This window comes from Sus scrofa, chromosome 13 (genome assembly GCF_000003025.6).
Source record: "Sus scrofa isolate TJ Tabasco breed Duroc chromosome 13, Sscrofa11.1, whole genome shotgun sequence".
NCBI lineage: Eukaryota > Metazoa > Chordata > Mammalia > Artiodactyla > Suidae > Sus > Sus scrofa.
Window position 1 is genome coordinate 133,365,954 of NC_010455.5, and position 17,763 is coordinate 133,383,716.

The following is a 17,763-nucleotide window of genomic DNA, read 5'->3' on the forward strand; positions in this document are numbered from 1 at the left end:
CCAAAAACCAAAGTAGCTTCCTCCACATCTAAGTCGCTACAGCCTATAACCTAATCGTTGTTATTTACTACCCTCAAATCCACTCAGTCCTTCTTAGTCTTTTTTTTTTTTTTTTTCTTTTTTCTTTTTTTGGTCCACCCACTGCATGCAGAAGTTCCCTGACACGCAGCAGGGACAGTGCCAGATCCTCAACCCACTGAACCACCAAGGAACTCCCCTCCCAATCTATTCTTCATACTACAGGGTAACTTTAATATCTATTAAGTTTTATCACTTCAGTTCCCTACTTAATGCCTTTAAAGTAGGATACTTAAGATGAAGCCAAGAGTGCATGCATGATCAGGCTCCTAATTTTCCAGACATCTCTCTGTAGACGTTCCCTCTATAGACTTTACGTTTTGTCTATTTTTTCAGTTTCTCTAACAGCCATCTCAGGCCTTATCTTCACATATGACCTTTCTAGCAGATATTCTGTTCAGTGACCAATCATCCAGTTTCCCTGGAACTGAGGGAGTTATCCTGGGACTCGAGACTTTCAGTGCTAAATCCAGGAAAGCCCTGGGCAAACTGTGATTGAGTTGGTCACCGTACTTTCTGTCCATCACCTCCACCTGTCAAACACCTACTACAAGCATTGACCTAAAGGTCACTTTCTCAGGAAACATTCTGTGATGGCCCCTTATTCCCATCCCATGTACATTAGTTTACTCTGTCTTAACTGGATTTCCATTTTCAATGTCTACCCTAACGACAATAAATTCCATGGATCCAGTGAGTATTTTATTGACCATTATATTACTAACACCTAGCATTGTCTAGTTCGTACATCTTGGAGATGGGTACTGGATGAACAAATAAATCAATCAGTGAAAGGTGTATCTGTGATGGCATCTAGAAAACTAAGACAATTAAATGCACCGTTTATCCTGACCTTCGCAACTGATAAAACTTATCCAAAAACCTCATCTTTTTTTTTTTTGGTCTTTTGTCTTTTTAGGGCCTCATCCGTGGCATATGGAAGTTCCCAGCTAGGGGTCAAATCAGAGCTACAGCTGCTGGCCTATGCCACCGCCACAGCTCACAGCAACGCTGGACCCTTGACCCACCGAGCGAGGCCAGGGATAGAACCTGCGTCCTCATAGATACTGGTTGGATTCGTTAACCGCTAAGCCATGATGGGAACTCCCGAGAACCTCATCTTAATCCCTGTATATTCAGGTTAAAACTAGCAGGACAGTAAACTGTCTAAATCCTCACTACTCAATCCCTATCACATGCATTTCTCAATTTATAACAGATTACATTCCAACCCAGAAGATGGGATTCTAGGCAAAGATAACAATGATCTAGTTCATGAGACAAAAGGGTGCACAGCAGCAAGTGTGGGAAATAAGTCTGCTGCATGAGCCAGAAAGTCACAGGTGCTAGGCAATGAGGAGCACCTGGGACTTCGAGAGGTTTAAGTGTTTTTATTCTATGGTTATAGTAGTACAAGGTCCTTACAAAGAAACTCAACTAGAATAAAATATAAAGAAAAATAGAATATTGATAATTATACTTCCTAGAAAGACCTGTTTTTTACATTTCACACTAAAAGTAGACTAGTGCTTGTTTGAAGAAAAAAGAACGTTTTAGTATATCTTTCCTAAGTCATGTAAATATTTATTTTGTACCTACAATGTGTCAGATACTAGAGATCAAAGATGACTAAGACAACATTAGTTTTGAGCTCACCATCTGTGGGAAGAGTAATAAATGACCACTCTGCAATGAGATAAGAGCTGACAGGAGTGAGTGGAATGCAATGGAAAAGAGGACCCAGAGCTCCTACTTTTATCAAAGTAACTGGGCAAAGAAATTAGAATTGCCTTTTTAAGGATGAGAAAGAACCCCCCAAGCAAAAAGAGAGGAAGGTCTCTGTAAACAGAGGAAGCAGTGTGTTAAAGAAACTTTGTAATCCAGGCATTCAGTTGTGGCTCAGGGGTTAACAAATCCAACTAGGATCCATGAGGTTGCGGGTTTGAACACAGACCTCGCTCAATGGGTTAAGGCTCTGGCGTTGCTGTGAGCTGTGGTGTATGTAGGTCAAAGACACGGCTCGGATCTGATTTGGCTATGGCATAGGCCAGCAGTTGTAGCTCCTATTCTACCCCTAGCCTAGGAACCTCCATATGCCAGAGGGTGTGGCCCTAAAAAAAAAAAAAAAAAAAAAGAAAAAAGAAAAAGAAAAAGAAACATTGTAATCTAAACATGATCCCTCCTTTTTTTCTTTTCCTTGGCCTTCACTTAATCACTGCACTAAAAAACTGAAACTATTGTGAAAGAAGTAAAAGGATGAGACTCAGAAAATGCTTCAAAATTGCCTATAAGGTAGTTAATAGAGAAGCAAGGAACTGCAACAAATTGAAAATTTGTTAACTTAGTAAGAAGAAACATGTTGAAATGTATGAAGTCTAGTTTTCCTCAAGTCTGCTTTACAAACCCCACTAGTTTTCCTCAAGTCTGCTTTACAAACCCCGAATGACCACTCAAAATGAAAAAAGAGGGGAGGGGCAATAAACAGATTTTCCTTGACTTATGAGGAAGATGGGAGTTACACATGGATAAGTTCATTGTATGGTGAAAATATTAAGTTCAAAATGCATTTAACACACTTAAACCTATCAAAGAATATAGCTTAGCCTAGCCTACCTTAAACATGCTCAAAACACGTTAGCCGACTGTGGGGCAAAATCATCTAACCAGTCTTTTATTTTATAATGGTGTTGAATATCTCATGTAATTTTTTGACCACTGTCAAGTGAAATCGAAGTGAAAAACAGAATGGTTGTATGAGTACAAAACGGTTCAGTGTATTGGTTATACCCTTGTGATTGCATGGCTAATTGGGAGCTGAGGCTCTCTGCACCACAAGGGTATTGAATCTTGTACAGTCAGATCAGGAAAAGATGGAAATTCAAAGTATGGTTTCTACTGAATGCAGATCACTTCTGCACTCCTGTCAAAAAATTATTAAGCAGGAGTTCCCATTGTGGCTCAGTGGTTAATGAATCCAACTAGGAACCATGAGGTTGTGGGTTCAATCCCTGGCCTCACTCAGTGGGTTAAGGATCCGGTGTTGCCGTGAGCTGTGGTGTAGGTTGCAAACCAGCTCGGATCTGGCGTCGCTGTGGCTGTGGTGTAGGCCGGTGGCTACAGCTCTGATTTGACCCCTAGCCTGGGAACCTCCATATGCCGTGGGTGCAGCCCTAGAAAAGACAAAAAAAAAAAAAAAATTGTTACGTAAGAGAACTGTATATATACGAGAAGTATTCAACATCAAAAAGATGCAAATTGGATTGAGACCATTCTCCTACAAAGTGACAATCTATCAATCTAAGACCTTATACTGAAAAATGAAAGACAACTACAGATTATTTGATTACTCAGGTGCTTATCTAAGTTAAACAAAAAATTGAAACCAGCTTATTCTAATAAAAAATGGTATAAAATCAGAAGTCACCATGTAGTCTACCCCAAATTTCCATGAAGACAATTTATATCCAATCTTTGATATAACCCATCCATGCTCAGCTTCAAAAAACAAAGTTTGACCATCTGCCTAAAAGAAGATATAGATAGCTCATCACCTCTGGTAGCTCACCACTCCTTTTATTTGGATACCCAAAGTCTAGCTCAAAGAAACAATCAGGTCGGTCACTCTTGCTAAGCCATTTCTTTTCTTTTTTAATTAATTTCACTTTATCTGATCCATCCTATGCAATGTTTTTTGTTTTTTGTGTATTTTTTAGGGCCACACCTGCAGCAATATGGAAGTTCCCAAGCTAGGTGTTGAAGCAGAGCTGCAGCTGCCAGCCTATGCCACAGCCATGCCAGATCCAAGCCATATCTGCAACCTATACTGCACCTCACGGCAATACTGAATCTTTAACCCACCCACTGAGCAGAGCCAGAGATCAAACCTGAATCCTTATGGATGGATACTAGTCATGTTCGTTACTGCTGAGCCACAATGGGAACTCCGCTAAGCTATTTCTTACATAGAGGTGGCTTGCGTGAGTTCTTATTGTCCCTTCTGATCTTCCCACATACATTTAGAAGACTCATGCAAGTTTCAGAAAATAAGCTAGTATCTATGTACCTGTGTATATGTAACTTTCAGGTGAACATTTTTGTCCAATAAAAGGACAGAAAAACCTGGATCAGCACATGGCTTCCTGGGAGGTGTAGTCATACTAGCAGTGTTGTGTTGTGGGTACAAGGCTGGAACAGTAGCACATGCTAGAAACCAGGGTAGGATAAGATCATAATTAAGTACTAATACATGTTATAACATGGATGAACCTTGAAAACATGCTATGTAAAATAAGCCAGACACAAAGGACAAATATTGCATGATTCCACTTACACGAATCATCTACAATAGGCAAATTATAAGAGAAAGTAGATTAAAGAGAGTCACCAGGAGGTGTGGGTAGGGAGAAATGGGGAGTTAAGTGTTTAAGGCGTGCAGAGGTTCAGCTGGGGAAGATGGAAAAATTCTGGAGATGAACAGTGATGAGGGTTGTACAACGATGTAAACATACTTAATGCCAAAGAACTGTATACAGTTGACTGTGAACAGCTTGGGGGTAAGGGGCATGACACTGCACACAGCTGAAACTCTGAGTATTACTTATAGTCCAGTTCTCCACATACATGGTTTCTCCAAATCCAAAGTTCCTCTGCATCTGCAATTCTGCATCCTAGGATTCAAACAACCTTAGAGAGTGTAGGACTGTAGTATTTACTACTGAAAAAACTCTGTGTATGAGTGGACCTGCGCAGTTCAAAGCCATTTGTTCAAGGGTCAAATTTACTTAAAAATGGTTAAGATGTTAACTTTACATTAGGTACCATTTTACAAAAATGTAGAAGCAGTAGCAATGAATCATTAAAAAACAAAGCATTAAATAAAATGACAGAAACACATCCAACAGAATTAATGACCATACACATAAATATTTTAAGTATTCTTTTTAGATTAAAATAAAAATAAACTGGGAGTTTCTGTCGTGGCACAGCGGAAATGAATCCGACTAGGAACCATGAGGTTGCAGGTTCGATCCCTGGCCTTGCTCAGTGGGTTAAGGATCCAGTGTTGCCGTGAGCTGTGGTGCATGTCGAAGACATGGCTGGGATCTGGCATTGCTGTGGCTGTGGTATAAGATCGGCAGCTGCAGCTCCAATTAGCCCCCTAGCTTGGGAACCTCCAGATGCCTATCAAGACAAAAGACAAAAAATAAAATAAAATAAAATAAAAATAAACTATATGTAATTTAAAAGAGACAACTAAAAATGGCATGGAACGACAAAACTACATAATAATTTAGTGAACAAAGAACAACCGTATAGATAGGAATTTAAGATAAGTAAAATAGACTCAGAAAGATTAAATACTACATTTCTATTGATTAGGCACATTGCAGATCTTTTGCAGTATAGAACTTTATATGCATCAACAATACTGCATCAAAAATATGACAAAAATCATTAAGGTTAAGGGAACAAGACAGGTTAAAGAGTGAGAAAGAAATGTTTGCAAAAGAAGTATCTCATATAAAGATGCCGAGCATCATATGTAGTTAGAGAACTGCAAATTAAAACAATGAGATAGAATGGCTAAAATCCAAAGCACTGATGAGTATCTGAGCAACAGGAACTCTCATTCACTATCGGTGAGAAAGCAAAATGGTTCAAATCCCGCCTCCCTCTTTTTAATGGCTGCACCGAATATGGAAGTTCCTGGGACAGGGAATGAATCAGAGCCACAGCTGGGACTTAACACCACAACTGTGGCAACTCTGGATCCTTTAAACCACTGCTGGTCAGGGATCAAACTCTCACCTCTGCAGAGTGACTCAAGCCACTGCAGTCAGATTCTGCCACCATGGGAACTCTGACTCAATGACTCTGAAATACAGTTTTAGCAGATTCTTACAAAACTAAAAATATTCTTAGCATATAATCCAGCACACATATTCCTTGCTACTCAAATCAGTGAAAACTTACGTCCATACAAAACACAAACATGGGTGGTTATAGCAGCTTTATTCATAATTGCCAAACGTGAAAGCAAACAAGATGTCCTTCAGCAGGTAAGCGGGTAAACTAACTGTGATATATCCCAATAATGAGGTATTATTTAGCACAAAAGAGAAAGGCGCTATCAAGCCATGAAAAGATATGAAGAAAACTCAAACGCATACTGTTATGTGAAAGAAGTCAAGTTAAAAAGGTTACATATTGTAGACTATCATATATGACATTCTGGAAAAGGTAAGACTATGGAAACAGTTAAAGTGTCAGTGGTTGTTGGGGTTAGGGAGAAGGGTGGGATGAATAAGTGGAGCACAGGGAATTTTGAGGGCTGAGAAACTACACTGCATGATACTGTAATGGTGGATACATGTCATTATCCACCATTTGTCCACACCCAAACAATGTACATCAAGAGTGAAACCTAGGGAGTTCCCATTGTGGTTCGGCGGGCTAAGAACCCAACATAGCATCCACGAGGATGCCGGTTCAAGTCCTGGCCTTGTTCAATGTGTTAAGGCTCTGGTGTTGCAGCAAGCTGTGGTGTAGGTTGCAGACGCAGCTGGGACTTGATGCTGCCATGGCTGTGGTGTAGGCCTAGGAACTTCCATGTGCCGCAGGTATGGCTGTAAAAAAGATTAAAAAAAAAAAAAAAAAAAAAAGGAGTGAAACCTAATGGACTATGGACTTTGATAACAATGTATCAATGTTGGTTCATCAATCACAACAGATGTACCAACACATTGCAGAATATTGATAGTATGGGAAGCTGAGGGAGAAGGAAGATCAGGGTATATGGGAACGCTGTACTTTTTGTTCAATTTTGCTGTGAACCTAAAATTGCATAAAATAAAGTCTATTAACTTTTTAAAAATAAAAGTCATTAGAAATTTTTATTGTTTTATTTATTTTTATTTTTGTCTTTTTGCCATTTCTAGGACGGCTCCCGTGGCATGCTGAGGGTCCCAGGCTAGGGGTCGAATCAGAGTTGTAGCTGCTGGCCTACACCACAGCCGCAGCAACACGGGATCCGAGCTACGTCTGCAGCCTACACCACAGCTCACGGCCAACACCGGACGGACCCTTAACCCACTGAGTGAGGCCAGGGATTGAACCCGCAACCTCATGGTTCCTAGTCAGATTCGTTAACCACTGAGCCACGAGAGGAACTCCTAGAAATTTTTAAAAAGACACTTTACTCAATAAACACAAACTTACTGTATACCTACTTGTTCTAAATTCTGAATAGAGTAATAGGAAAGAAATAAAGAAACAAGTAAATGAAAAAATAATTTTAGAAAAACACAAGAGGGGCAAGAAATTACATACTGACTGGGGGGAATGGAGGCTATTTTAGATGGCTGATCCAGGACATAGTGACATAAGAAAGGAAGATAGTATTCAGGTATAAAGAGCCCCTCTCCCCCACAAAAAACGAAGCTTCTCAGAAACAATGCTACCTCTTAGTCTTCTGACAGATGAAGATTATAAACTTAATAAAATATAAAAAGAATATATATACATACAATGGAGTCACTCTGCTGTATAGCAAAAACTGGCACAACATTGTAAGTCAATTATTTTTAATTCAAAAAAGAACAAAAAACTTAATGAAGACTAACTCTGGAGTTCCCGTCGTGGCACAGTGGTTAACGAATCAAACTAGGAACCATGAGGTTGCGGGTTCGGTCCCTGCCCTTGCTCAGTGGGTTAACGATCCGGCGTTGCCGTGAGCTGTGGTGTAGGTTGCAGACGCGGCTCGGATCCAGCGTTGCTGTGGCTCTGGCGTAGGCCAGTGGCTACAGCTCCAATTCGACCCCTAGCTTGGGAACCTCCATATGCCGCGGGAGCAACCCAAAGAAATAGCAAAAAGACAAAAAAAAAAAAAAAAAAAAAAAAAGACTAACTCTACTCAATAGTTTAAAAAAAAAAAAAAAGCCAATTGAAAAATGGGCAGAAGACCTAAATGGACATTTCTCCAAAGAAGACACACATATGGCCAACAGGCACATGAAAAAATGTTCAACATAACTAATTATCAGAGATATACAAAGCAAAACTACACAGAGGTACCACCTCATACTGGTCAGAATGGCCATCATTAATAAATCTACAAATAACAAATGCTGCAGAGGCTGTAGAGAAAAGGAACCTTTCTACACTGTTGGTGGGAACTGAAATTGGTACAACCGTGATAGAAAAGAGTAAGGTGGTACCTCAGAAAACTAAATATTAAACTACCAATCCCACTTCTGGGCATATATCCAGATAAAACTTTCAGTGAAAAAGATACATGCACTCCTATGTTCATTGAAGCACTATTCACAATAGCCAAGACACAGAGACAACTTAAATGTCCATCAACAGATCAATGGATTAAAACGATGTGGTGCATATACACAATGGAATACTACTCAGCCATAAAAAAGAACAAAATAATTTCACAATGGCAAATGCTATTGCCATTTGCAGCAACATCAATGAAACTTGAGACTCTCCTACTAAGTGAATTATACCTGGAATCTAATATATGGCACAAATGAACCTATCTACAGAAAAGAAAACTCATGGACTTCAAGAACAGACTTGTGGCTGCCAAGAGGGAGGTGGAGGGAGTGGGAAGAGCTCAGAGTTTGGGGTTAGTAGATGCAAACTATTGCATTTGGCACGGATAAGCAATGAGATCCTGCTGTATAGCACAGGGAACTATATCTAATCACTTGTGATGGAACACGATGGAGGATAATGTAAAAAAAAAGAATGTATATAAATGTATAACTGGGTCACTTTGCTGTACAGCAGAAATTGACAGAACATTGTAAATGAAGTATAATACGAATTTTTAAAAAGATTAAATCTTATAATTAATAAATCAACTATGACATCTTGAATTAAGTTCAACTGACAGATACATGTGTGTATATAAAACTACACATGCTTGGAGTTCTCTTGTAGCAAAGTGGGTTAAGGATCCAGCATTGTCAATGCTGTGGTGCCTGGTTTGATCCCTGGCCTGAGAACTTCTGTATGTTGTTGGCACAGCCAAAAAAAACACAAAACAAAAAAACTGTACACGCAAACAGAAAATGTTCTTTTTAAGTTTTCCAAAAACATTTAGCAAATTGGACTATGCTTTAAGTCACAAAAAAACCTTCAGTAAACTTAAAAGATACTTTATTTATTAATTTTTTTGGCCATGCCCATGGCATGTGGAAGTTCCTAGAACAAGGGTCAAACCCTCAGCACAGCAGCGACCCAAGCCACTGCAGTAACAATGCCAGATCCTTAACCTACTGTACCACTAAACAACTCCCATAAAAATTACTTTAAAACCCCAAAGTCACTGACAATGAAAGTGAATAGGACTATACCTCCTGAGTCAAAGAGGTAACCAAGCTTGGAGTGGTGCAGCGGAAATGAATCCAACTAGGAACCATGAGGTTGTGGGTTCCATCCCTGATCTCACTCAGTGGGTTAAGGATCCCAAGCTGCTGTGAGCTGTGATGAAGGTCGCAGACGCGGCTCGAATCTGGCATGGCTGTGGCTGTGGTGTAGGCAGGCAGTTGTAGCTCCCATTAGACCCCTAGCCTGGGAACCTCCACATGCCATGGGTGCAGCCCTCAAAAGATAAAAAGACAAAAAATAAAAATAAACTACACTAAATTTCTGTAAGATTTTCTTCTCTCCTTTCAATTAATTCTGTACACTGGACTAACAAGAGTGGTGTTTGGGTTCATCACAACATATGCCTTGGGGTACCTTTGGGAATGTTTTAAGCAAATTTATTGACATACTTTTATCAGAAGTTAAGAGAAAAAATTATCACCCACTAAATGGTGTTACAAAAACATTTGATAAAATTCAGATTTCATTCCTCTTTTTCATAAAGAGCAGAATAAAATAATAAAGAATTTCTTTCCAAAACCAACAGCTGCATTCAACCTTAGTTGTAAAAATACCAGAGACATTCCAAGACAATTATCACCTCTCTTATTTAACTATCTTGGAGATACTGGCCAATGTAATAAAGAGCTAAAATACAAATAAATATTGTAACTATTGGAAAGGAAGCAAAAGTTACTATTATTTTCAGATAAGACAATATATTTGGAAAATAAAAGTAAATAAAATTGTATCAAAGTTCAGTAAGATAATAAAAATAACAGTGAGCTCAAAAATCAGTTACTTCTAGAGGTACAAACTGCTGGGTGTAAGACAGGCTCAAGGATGTATTGTACAACAAAAGGAACACAGCCAATATTTTGTAATAACTGTAAATGGAAAGTAACTTTAAAGACTGAACTAAAAATTTAAAGAAAAAAAGAAAAATGAACTTGTTAAAAAAAATCTAGTTATTTCTGTACTTATCATAAATAATGGAACTAAATCAAATTGACAAAAACAAAACAATAATTTTAAAAAGAAATGCAAATTAAACTAACCTTTGTTTGAATGTAACAAAATTGAGATTCACAATGCTAGTGATGGTACACATCAAACCTTTCCAAAGAGTAATTTAACATTTTAAAATAATTCTACCAGTAATTCCAGTACAATAATTTCTTTCAGTAATTCCACTTTTAGAAAAACATTCTAAAATAATAATCAGGGATAAACAGAAAGATATTCATCATAGCATTATTTATATAAAATACTGGAAATAAGTTACACATTTACCAATAGGTAAGTAGTGAAACTAAGGCATAGCTGTACAATGGCATGTAAGACAAATTTTTAAAAATCATTTAAAAAACAATTTTTAAGAAAAACAGAGGGAAACTTTCAAGATTTAATATTAAGAAAAAAAGACAGCAAATTATAAGAATATTATTGCAATTTTATAGGAGTAAACTATGTACAACACAAATCTAAAGAAACATCAAACTATTAACAGTAGTTATCCATGGGTAATGGAGTAGTTTCAAATAGTAGGAAGGTGAGAAAAGTTCAGAAAGGATTTACAACAATGAAACTTTATCAAACATCTGGCCATATTTCTACTATTATACCTGCCAATGAAGCAATTTATTTATGTATTTACTTTTGCTTTCTTTTTTTTTTTTTTTTTGACTTTTGACTTTTTAGGCCAGCACTGGTGGCATATGAAGGTTCCCAGGCCAGAGGTCAAATCAGAGCTACAGGTGCCAGCAGTGTACACCACAGCCATAGCCACATCAGATCCAAGCCACATCTGCAACGCAACCTACACCACAGCTCAAGGCAATGCTGGATCCCTGACCCACTGAGTGAGGCTAGGGATGGAATCGGCAACCTCATGGTTCCTAGTCGGATTCGTTTCCACTGTGCCACTTTTTATTCTTTAATAATGTGCTCTTTAGAGCATCTGAAATTGTGTTTAAAGAGTTTTACCCCAACTCCTTTTTTTTTTTTTTTTTTTTTTCTTTTCAGGGGCACACTTGCGGCATATGGAAGCTCCCAGATGTAGCAGCTGGTCTACGCCATAGCAAGGCCAGATCCTTAACCCACTGAGGGAGGCCATGGATCCAACCCGCATCCTCATCAAGTTCATCACTGCTGAGCTACAACAGGAACTCCTACCCCAACTCTTGTTCATATGTTTCTTACATAACATTTTTGCTTCTAAGCCTATAAATTATGAAATAATCTCAAAATTAAAAGGAATAGGAATTAATTTTTTAAAAGCTGAAATTATACTTTAAAAGACTTTGTTCTTAAGAAATAAATGCAAGATCAAAACAAAACCTTCTATTTTTCCAGAACCTATAAAAATTTACATGAAAAAAAAATTACCTACAAGGTAACAGAATAACTTGATCAGAAAGATGTAAGGCAGGACTCAGAAATGCAGGTTAAAAGAGCCCTGTATGTATATGTATATATACGTATCACTTTTAATCAACACTACTGAGTTCTTTGCATCTTCCTTTCAATTAGTTTCCGCTGACAAAAATTGAGAAATAACTCTCATTTCCAGAAGAATAACTCATTCTTTCAGCACACTGCAAATAAAGATTATGAATCAACATGTTAAGAAAACATATAAAAGCAATAAGAATATTTAAATCATAGTGAAGATCAGGAAAGACTCCCAAAGAAAGCTATACTCAAAAGCTGGAATTTGAAGGCTAAGAATTAGGTAGATGACAAGAAATAGGAGCCAAAGAGGGGCATGTTTCCCCATTTCAGATGAGATACTTAGAATAAAACCATTAAAATATTCCTCTTTGAATTCCTATAACGTGGCTATTTTTTATATCAAACTCCTAAAATATTTTTATACCTGTATTTTATTTCAATAGCCAAACTATTTCATTTTTGTCTTTTGTCTTTTTAGGTCCTCACCCATGGCATATGGAGGTTCCCAGGCTAGGGGTCAAATCAGCCTACGACACAGCCACAGCACCACCAGATCCGAGTCGAGTCTGCGACCTATACCACAGCTCATGGAAATGCTGGATCCTTAACTCACTGAGCGGGGCCAGGGATTGAACCTGTGTCCTCATGGTTACTAGTCAGATTCATTTCTGCTGAGCCCTCACAACAGGAACTCCAGCTATCTTATATTTTAAAAACTCTTAACTCACCATGCACACACACACAAATTCCATAAGTATTAAAATTCAAATATAACAATTATTAAAGTACCAGAAGAAAACATAAGATTGTTTGTTTTTTAGCTATGCCTGTAGCATGCAGAATATCCCCAGGCTAGGGATCAAACCAGTGCCATAGCAGAGACCCGAGCCACTGCAGTGACAACTCCTTAACCTGCTGAGCCACATGGAAACTCCCAGAAAACTGTTTTTTTTTTTTTTTTAATAAATGCAAAATGGGAAAGATCTTAAACAGAAAACAAAGGATTAATATCTACTATGTGTAAAGGCCTTCTGCAACGTAATTAAGTATAGATTAGTACAGCCTTTTAGGAAGGAAATTTGGCATCTATCAAAACTTAAAATGCACACTTAAGAATCCCCTTTAAGGGAGTTCCCACTGTGGTGACGGAATGGGTGGCATTTCTGGAGTGCTGGGAAACAGGATGCAGGTTCCATCTCCAGCCCAGCACAGTGGGTTAAGGATTCAGAGTTGTCACAGCTGCAACTTTGACCTAATCCCTGGCCTAGGAACTCCACATGCCACAGGGTGGCCAAAAAAAAAAAAAAAAAAAACACCTCTTCATAGAAATACTTGTATACATATGCATGTGCACAAAGGTATAAGGAAGTTCATTAAAGTTGTGGTTTTAGTAGCTCGAAAATGGAAATAACAAATAACCATGAATAATTAAGTACAACCGTATGATGGATAAGGTAAAAAACAAAAAAAAGATGAGGTATAACTACATATACTGAGATGGAAAAGTATTTATAATGATTAGATTTTTCATTAAAAAAAAACAAGGTAAAACTACAAACACACAGTGCTTATTTCTAATTGCATAAAGAAAACAAAATTGTTATCAGTGGGTACCTGTAAGGAATGGGACTAGAAAGCAAGGAAATTAATTAATTTTCACTTTTTACTCTAAATAACTGACTTGAACATTTTGTAAAAAGCATATATTGACTATTTTTAGAATTTAATTTAAAAATAAGGAAAACAACACTATTCTAGTCTGTGGTTATTTCTGGGGGCTGATTTTTGTATAGTAATTCTGTCCTATTTCTTTCTTTCTTTTTTTTTTTTTTTTTTGCTTTTTAGGGCCACACCTGTGGCATATGGAAGTTCCCAGGCTAGGGGTCGAACTGGAGCTATAGCTGCTGGCCTACACCACAGCCATGCCAGATCCCTGACCCACTGAGCGAGGCCAGTGATGGATGCCGCATCCTCATGGATCCTAGTCAGATTCATTACCGCAAAGCCACGATGGGAACTCCCTTATCCTATTTCTTAATAATTTTCACTATTTGCTAAATTTTCTATGAGAAAGACGTTTATTTTAAAATTTGAGAAACATGTATTCAAAAATCTGTATTTTGAAGTTCCCACAGTGATACAGTGGGTTAAGAACCTGATTGCAGCGGCTCGAGTCACTGCGGAGGCAAGGCTTCAATCCCCGGCCCCAGCACAGTGGGTTAAAGGATGCAGTGATCCCACAGCTGCAGCTTGGATTCAAGCCCTAGCCCAGGTACTTCTATAAGCCACAGATGTGACCATTTAAAAAAATAATAATAATCTGCATTTTATTTCAACAGTGAAACTTTTCTTTTTTTCCTGAAAAGTAATTTTTAATGTAAAAGTTATGGTCTCAGAAACTCGGCCCTGAGATTCCAACCACTTTCAGAAAGCAGTCTTTAAGTTTGGAAGTATGATATTTGCTGTAGAAGCAATTAAATATAAAACCTACTTTAGAATGGAATATTAACTAACATCTATTAAGCATTTAAGCATTGCATTTGCTAAGTACTTTCCCTGCATTATATCATTTGCTTTAAATAGCCCTATGGAGATGTATTATACTGTTATTAATCCTCACTTTACATATTAAAAAAACCCCACACATCTTAAAAAAGATGTGTGTATCTTGCCTGGGGTCAAGCAGAAGAGCCAGGATGGTCTCCAGCTCCTAAGCACTTGTGATACACGGAGCGGTAAGTACTAGTGTACCTTAGAGATAATAGGCTAGGCCTCTGAAATCTGGCCTGAATGTTCAGACCGACTATTCTTATTCAGGTTAGTGATCCTAAAATGAAGAAGCAGTGAGACTCAACTCCGTTCCCAGAAGAAAACAAAATTCTTTAAGGCAACAGGGGCTATTTTCTTCCACCTCTTTCTGTTTCTACCAAGGTACAAGAAGGTTATAAGGGTCAACCCAGATCTGCACCTTAACACCCCCTCTCCCCCCTGCCCCGTGGTCTGCAATTAGCCCTCTAACTGGAAGGCCTTTTGAAAACTGATCAGAACCCCAAATTCTTAAAGACTTGAACAAGGCACAGTTTCACGTTTTTAATCAAAACTAGACAATTCAGAAAGCCAAAAGAAATGTTACACTCAAATATTAGGTTAATCAATATTGACAGATTAAACATGGGGAGAATTTAATACCTACTTATTTTATCCCTAGCTGTCTGAACAAGGTCTCTCTTTTAAAATAATTGAAAGTTTATCCTTAGCCACTTGGACAAGTTCTAAGTTTTCTCTTTAAAAAAGTGTAATTGAGAAGACATATATATCACTGATGACCATGTCTACTGGAAATCTGCTTATCATAGAAATGAGAAAACCAAAGAAACCCCTATTCATTTGTTTTGTGGACAGACTCCTACCACAAACTTACTTTATGAATTTGGGTTTCCCAGGTTAGTACTTAATGTCACAAAGCCCCAAAGAATAACCCTCTCTTTGAATAATGGTAAAGTAAACTAGGAATCAAGGCCCCAACCTAAGGGGAGAACACCCAGAACTCTTCCCAAGTAAAAGTATCTGCTTACAGAAAGAACTGGCAGAGAGGCTGACTTCAATGGACCTTGTTTCACACGCCAGCACTTCCATACCTTAACCCCTTAGGCCAACAAGGCACGTCACTGAAGTAAGGACAACAGACACCACCAATTTGACAATAGTGAAGCTTAGGACTAAGTCGTTTAGGTAACAATAAACTAGTGAAAACACAAAATTCACTGAATTTAGGTCAACCTCCTTCACCAAAACCTGAAAGTGGGGTTTAATACCTCCATATATTACAGGTCAGAAACATCTTAAGGTGCATTTTTCATAACGTAAGTCAGTGTTTTGGGCTAATTAATAACCAGAAAGATTTTAAAGCTAAGGATGAAAGGAGTTGCCTTAAATCAATACCCTTAGCAGAAGAACATGAACAAAGCTTTTCATTCACATGCATATTTTTTAAATACACATATATAAAACATGTAGAAGTTATTATAAGTGTGTTTTATAAATGCCGCAGAGCTTCTGGCAAAGTTGACAAGTTCTAACCTGCTTTAAAAATTACTATTCACTGCCTTCATCACAATCTAACTTTATTTAATGTTATTCTTTTGAGTAACCCTACAAAAACAAACCCCCAGAGCAAATTCTTCTACATTTCAATATCCTGCCTACTTACAAGAGCGGAAGAGTCAAACAGAGGAGGGGAAAAAACGTGACGTGCACAACCTTGATCCAAAACACTGCTCGTCGTAGTCTAATTTTAGGCCTAACCATTTTGATTGTCTTTTAACAGAGCTTTAAAAAGAAAACAAAAAACTATAGATCACTTGTAAGACAAAACTGTGATAATTATACCAATGGGAGTTGGCATTATTCATCAAGGAGGAAAGAAATCACGCTCTCACTGTCCAGAGTGTTTCCATTAAAGATAAGAGACAAGGACGGGTACAACCCCACGACAACTGACAACAATGGCAATTGCTTTCCAATCTTCAGTTCTTGGATGACTCTATCTTTAAAGAATTAGTCAAAAAGTTGAGTCCGCTGAGGAATTTTCGGTACCGTTTTGCATGTGTGTGTTATTTTAAAGAAAGCCAAACATGGTGAAAGCTAACCTTCACCTAAGTTACCTAAGGAAGCAAATATTCATCTCCTGGCTGAAGATCAAAGAATCACGAGAAGATACGAAAGCTCAGTTATCAAGCGGAGGCCCTCAAACCCTCGGAAAACTATAGTTTCTACTGATCCGGAATATGGAAGATATCACAGATTACAGTTTAGAAACCAGTAAGGGGACTACAGACAATATGCCTAAGCAATGAAACTGGGATGACCAAAGGTAGCAAGGTGGGGCTGGAACTCGGTAAGAGACAAAAAATCGAGTTAAAAACCCCGAAACGGTGAGTCGAACACTAAAGTAAATGGAGAAAAAGAGAAGGCTGAAACGCGAGGGAAGGGAGATCGACAGAGAGCAGAGATTGGCGCGACACGGTTCAGGGCAGGGCCGGGTCCAGGAAGAGTCAGAACTCACCAGCCTAGCAAGCTTCCCATTTCAGGCTAAAACCGGAGAAGAAAACAGCCCGAGGGCGCAGACAATGAGCCACCGCCCCAAGAGTTGCCGCTCCAGGCACGCAGGTGGCGGCTTCCCGGCCCCGCGCGGGGCAGGTCAGCTGCCCCGGGCCGCTCGCGCCGGCCAGGCCGCGGAGAAGGAAGGAGGAAGGAGAGCGACGGCCCGCGTCCCGGCCTGTCTGCACACTTACCCCAGGCGAGGAAAGGTCCCCGCCCCAGCGAGGAGCCTCCGGCCGAGCTCCTGGCGGGATCAGGAGCCGCCCCGAGCAAGAGAGCGACGCGGGGCGGGGAGGGGAGGGAAGGGGAAGCGGGGCGGGAAGTGGAGCCGCGCTGGAGCGCCGCGGCTTCTACTGCTAGGCCGGGCGGCCGCCGAGCCCCGCGGGCGCCGGGAGGGGAGGGCAGGGAGCCTTCGGCAATGGCGACGGCCCAGGCCAGAGGGGAAGCGGAACAACCGCTGCCGCTGCGCGTGGCCACAACCCTGGGGGAGGGCGACGGCGGGGAGCGGGCAGGGGCGGGGCCGAAGGCGGGAGCTCCACCGGGCGGAGACAGGCACCGCCTCCCAGTGGGCAGGCAAACGCGGAGGCTGCTGGGAGTTGTAGTTTAGAGATGTGTGCCTCTTATCTCTCTTCTTTTCCTCCCTCCCTCCATCTCTAGTATTCTTTTTATTGACAGAGACAGCCAGTGCCTCGTGTAATTCAGCATTGTCTCCACTCAGGTCTGTGCCAACCAAAGACGCTGAAAGAC

General features: G+C 39.5%; 1 protein-coding gene across 3 annotated transcripts in view; it reads right to left on the reverse strand.

Moving 5' to 3' along the window:
- PAK2 (p21 (RAC1) activated kinase 2) overlaps nucleotides 1–17,553 on the reverse strand; it is a 107,385-nt gene extending 89,832 nt beyond the window's left edge. For 2 of the 3 annotated variants that reach the window (XR_002337855.1, XM_021070136.1), the window contains exon 1: nucleotides 17,211–17,553. The gene's annotated coding sequence lies outside the window, so the exon portion shown is untranslated. Of the gene's footprint in view, nucleotides 1–16,981 lie in introns of all 3 variants that reach the window. The other variant, XM_021070137.1, reaches the window with a different exon arrangement.